We start from the raw sequence: 5491 nt of genomic DNA on the forward strand, positions 1-5491 counted from the left end.
GATGGGAGAGAGACACGGGAGAGAGATGGGAGAGAGACGGGAGAGAGATGGAGAGGAGAAAAGCTCTGGGAAACAAAGTCATAGAGATGGGAATGTAGAAACAGAGTTTCAAAATTGTGAAAACAAAGTTATGATGGTCAGGATGTTAAGTCAGAATGACCAGGCTAAGACCAGCCAAAACAAAAATAACTGGTGGTCGCCAACAAGATTAGCAATTCTCAGAAGAATCCCCCAACCCCTCCCTGTGGTGAATTTCCAAAAAGACCACAAACTGTCACCCTGACCTTGCTGCCAACAATCCCCCTACCACCTAGTAACTCAGCCCCTTCCCAGGGACTTCCCAGGGCCAGTTACAGAGCTGGATAGGGAAGTTGGCTGACTAAGCCAAGAACAGCCCCCTGAGCAAGCCAATCAACGCCTGATGAGATCCTTTGTCCTGTGTTCCACCAACCAGAATAAGCCAGCTAGCCCTGTTGCAGAAATCTGCCCTCTGTGAAGTATAAAAGATGTGTGCTTTCTGAATTCAGGGTTGTCTCACCCTACATGGCTGAGCAACCCCACGTGCATTGGCCACACATGTTGGATCAATAAACCTCATGTTATTGCAAGGATCTATTGTCAATCTGTGTTCTCTTGGTTGAGCTAAGATTACAGCACAATAGCATTAGGGTTTCTTTATTCAAGCTTGAGCTTGGGCTACACCATCTTCTCTGATGCAGAAGAATGGGAGGGTGCCCAAAGCCCAGTTTCTGGCAAGCATTTATAGAAGCAGGAAGGGTGTTATCTAGCTTAGTACACATCTGCCTCAGGGGCCATTATGGCCTTTAAAATAATTGGCTGGTGCTGGGAGCCAAACCATAAACTTAACTTCTGTTTTCCTTCTGATTAGTGGTGGTTAGGAAGTGAAGTGTCAGAGGCAGGCTTGTAACCTGGGGGTGTAGATTTGTTGGGGAAACTGGTGTTAGTAGAAGGTATTATTGTTGAGGGTAACCTGTAAACTGGTGCTAGGTAAAGGGCTGTTTGTTGTTTTGGGTTCAACCTTATGTTAGGTTCTCCAAGATGGAGTCTGAACCCAAAAGATCTAGTCTCTTACTTAGTTCACTTGTGGAAAGAAGCAGCCCTGTTTGAAAGTGATGTCTAATTGAGGGGCAGACAAAGTGCCAACTCAGAGAAAAACTTGACAGAATGAGTCAGAGACAGGAGAACAGCACAGGAAAAAGAGGCTACTAAAGAGCTGCAAGAGAGTGAAGGTAGGTACGTGCCTGTGGCAGTTTTACAGAGACAGGTTGCAGAGAACAAGCTAGAGACAGGTGAAGACAGAAAGAGCCAGGGACTGAGAAGGAGCTGTAAGATCAGAATGTATTTCCAAAGTTAGTTTGAAACCAAGATGAGCAATTCAGGCAGAAGCCAGATTGAATCAATCAGCTTGGAAGACTAGATTGTACTGAGGCTAGAAGTTTTCAGACATAGGCTTAGGGATAGTTAGAAGAGACAAAGAAATGCTCTGGGCTCAGCCCAAGTTGTGTATTAGCACAGCTTGAGTAAGCTCTCATCTCACACCTTCATCAGAAGAAATGAAAGAGATAATTAATAATACAGGCTGTTCAGACTGAGCTGGTATTAGATGTATTTGCCAGCCTCTGAGGGTGGAATTAAGTGAGGTTCCTGGTAAACAAAATCCCACATTTAGGCACCTGCTTACCCAGTCAGTGTCCTACTGTGTAGGGCACTGTCACCAGTACTGCCATTTTGGAACTAGCACATAGCACATGAAAGCAGCTCATCTCTGCCTTTCTGTTATAGCTAACAATATCTTACTTGATTTTGGAGTCAGGATAGTGCTGGCTTCATGGAATGAGTTCTGTAGTGTTTTTTTTTTTTTTTTCTCTTCTACTTCATGGAACAATTTCAGGAGCATTGATGTTAACTGCTCTTCAAATCTTTTGTATAAACTGCCTACCCCAGGTCTTGATGGCAGATCTTTATTACGGCCTTCACCTCAATTGTGAATCTGTCTATGTTGATCATAGCCTCTAGATTTAAATTGGTTAGATCATTTGTGTCTAGAACTCTATTAATTTCTTCTAAATTTTCCAGGTTTTTAGAATCTTTTTTCAGAAAGTCCCTAGTAATAGCTTTATGCCCACCCACCTCAAGTCTAGGCAAATTTCCATTTTTCCACCCACAGGAGCATTCTTGAGTAAAAAATTCTCGAATGTACTGACTGATAGTCACCTGATCCTCTGGAAAGTTCCAGGTAGAGTTCAAATGCATGTCATGCTTACTAGCCAAGAGATTTAAAGGTCAATATGCTTAGTCAATAAGTTTGAACTGTAACCTTGCTGATGTAACCTGTGCCCCTGAAAAGTATAAAAACTGCTTGTAATAGCCATGGGGGGTCACCTTCTAGTCACTTGCCTAGAGGGACTAATTGAAGGTCGACCCTGACATGCTGTAAAATAAACCTCTTGCTTTTGCATCGATCTGCCTTTCGGTGTCTCACTAGGGAGAATGGGGGACATCTCAAAGTAAGTCCCACTGACAGAGGGTCGGGGTTTTACAAAACAAGGTTCTAACAAACTTAATTTTTTTTCTCCCATAGCTTATATGCCCCATCAAAACCTCTCAAGAAGTACAAAATATTACAATGTGGCTACATCTATTTTTCTTTAAGTTAACGAATACATTGAGTATAAAAACATCATGTATCCTAAAACCTTCACATGATTAAATGTTTAAGGTAATACAAGTGAAAGACAATTTATTCCTAAGAACCCACATGCATTCATGTTTAAGTAAATTGTTATACTGAAAGACCCCCGAACTGGGGAGATCCTTACTCAAGTCTCGGGATGATGCGACCACCCAATAACTCACGAGAGACCAAACTTGCTGCAATCACATGAGGTTTATTTGGGATAGGCCAGTACCGGGCTCGATCTCGTGACCATGCTGGCCAGAGGAGTTTGACCTCGAACACAAGAAGTAAGGGGTATTTAAAGGGAAAAATCACATAAGGGGGTGGGGGAGAGAGGGTTACCAAGGAAACATAAGATAAAAACAGTGGAAAATTTTAGAGGGACCCAACCCAAGGTATTCAGTTAGGGAGGGGAACATATTCCTTCTAGGAATGTAATCTTTATCTATCGGTCGTCAGGGTGGAGAGCCTCAGCAGGGTGGAGGGCCTTGTAAACCAGTAGACCTTCATTCCTAGTTCTGCCCTCATTGTGGATCAGTCAGGAGGGACAGATTTCAGGAACCAGGGCCCTGAGGGCAGAGTTCCTGGAACTGGCTACTCCACGTTTTTTGGCTAGTTACATTTCTATTAATACATTTCCTTTTTCATTAACATGCTTTTCCCAAATTTCTAAGTCTCCCTGTCTTTCATTACATTAACAAAATGTAAGCAAGCAAGGTATTTTTTTCTCAGCCAATTCTCTTACTGGTTAAAAAAAAGATCAATTAGTTTATTATTTGTCTTAAAATGTAATCCTATAAAAAATCACAAATCTAATCTTTTCTATAAAAATAATCAGTTATTTCTACTTTGAATCCATACCCAAATCATAGCAGCCCCCTCCTCCAGCTTTGAAGCCAGCCTGTAGGCTCTTCTCATTACCACCCTCTTCTGTTTTGTGTGACCACACTTATCTTAATGGATAAGGCTACCTCCCTATTTACTATCATCTAATTCCACAGAAATCTCTGCTTCCCTTTGCCATATAATACAGTCCAGGAGTTAGTACAGAGAATTTGTGGATGGTTGTTGCCTACCACAAGAGGTGTGGTCATAATTGCTACCATATAACAAATATTGCCATTTCACTTTCCAGTACACCATAGGGTATATTCCAGTTCCTCACCTCCTTTTTTTGTGGTGTTGGAAACAAACCTAGTACTTCATGAATGCTAAGCAAAAGTATTCTCTGAGTTACATCCCCAACCTCTTCTGCTCCCTTTAAACTTAGAGTTGCATATGACTTGACCGGTAAAATCTGAGTGGAGGTGTCGTGTATCATTCTGATAGAAGCTTTACAAGCCTGTGGCTTGCCATGATCTCTTTACCCCACCTTTATTGCAATGGGCATATTGATTGAGATGAGAGCCTTGGTCTGGGAGACTGAGTAGAACCCTCCTGCTGATCTGTGTTGAGAGCTGAGTATGAGAAGGGCTATGTGGTGTGTTAGCCCACTGAGAGTCTCAGGGATGGGAGTGGAAAGAAAACGGCCACCAAATGCCCACAAGGACTGGCACTATTAGGAGGTGTGACCTTTTTGAAAGATGTGAGTCACTGTAAGGGTAGGCTTTAAGGTCTCATATGCTCTAGATACACCCATTGTGGCTAACAATCCCTTTTGACTGCCTTTGGGTCAAGATGTAGAGTTCTCGTTCTCGCCGGGTGGTGGTGGTGCACGCCTTTAATCCCAACACTTGGGAGGCAGAGGCAGGCGGATTTCTGAGTTCAAGGTAAGCCTGGTCTACAGAGTGAGTTCCAGGACAGCCAGGGCTACACAGAGAAACCCTGTCTCAAAAAACAAACAAAAACAAAACAAACAATCAAAAAGATATAGAGTTCTCAGCTTCTTCAACACTATGTCTACCTGCATGCTGCCGTGCTTCCCACCATGAAGATAATGAATTAAACCTCTGAAAGATTAAGTGTTTTCTTTTTGGTCTTTTTGTTTTTTGTTTTTTTTGAGACAGGGTTTCTCTGTGTAGCCCTGGCTGTCCTGGAACTCACTCTGTAGACCAGACTGGCCTCGAACTCAGAAATCCACCTGCCTCTGCCTCCCAAGTGCTGGGATTAAAGGCAAGCACCACCACTGCCTGGCTAAATGTTTTCTTTTCTTTTCTTTTTAATTTATTTATTATTATAAATGAGTACACTGTAGCTGTCTTCAGACACAACAGAAGGGGGCGTCAGATTTCATTACGGGTGGTTGTGAGCCACCATGTGGTTGCTGGGATTTGAACTCTTGACCTTCTGAAGAGTAGTTGGTGCTCTTACCTGCTGAGCCATCTCACCAGCCTGGCTAAATGTTTTCTAAGAGTTCTTGTGATCATGGTGTGTCTTCCAGCAGTAGAACACTGCCTAAGACAGGGGATGTTTGAAACTTGTTCTAGTTAGCTTTAATTGTTAACTTGAAAGAGCTTGCAGTCACCTAAGAAGAACTTTCCTAGATTTCCTAGTCACCTAGGAATTTCCTAGATATTGACATGTCTGAGAAGATTGTCTTGATTCTTAATCGATACAGGAGCATCCAGACCATTGAGGGCAGCAACTACCCTAGGGCAGGTGGCCCTGGGCTGTATGACAAAGGGAGATGCACATAAGCTAGAGAGCAAGCCAGCAAATGGAATTCCTCCTTGGATCCTGCCTCTAGGTTCCTGCCTATAATGCTTGTCCTGACTTTCCTCAGTGATGGGTTATGACCTGGAAATGTAAACCAACTAATTCCTTTCCTCCTACAAGTTGCTTTGAGTTGTATCA

The sequence above is a fragment of the Mastomys coucha genome, unplaced genomic scaffold (genome assembly GCF_008632895.1).
Source record: "Mastomys coucha isolate ucsf_1 unplaced genomic scaffold, UCSF_Mcou_1 pScaffold7, whole genome shotgun sequence".
Classification (NCBI taxonomy): domain Eukaryota; kingdom Metazoa; phylum Chordata; class Mammalia; order Rodentia; family Muridae; genus Mastomys; species Mastomys coucha.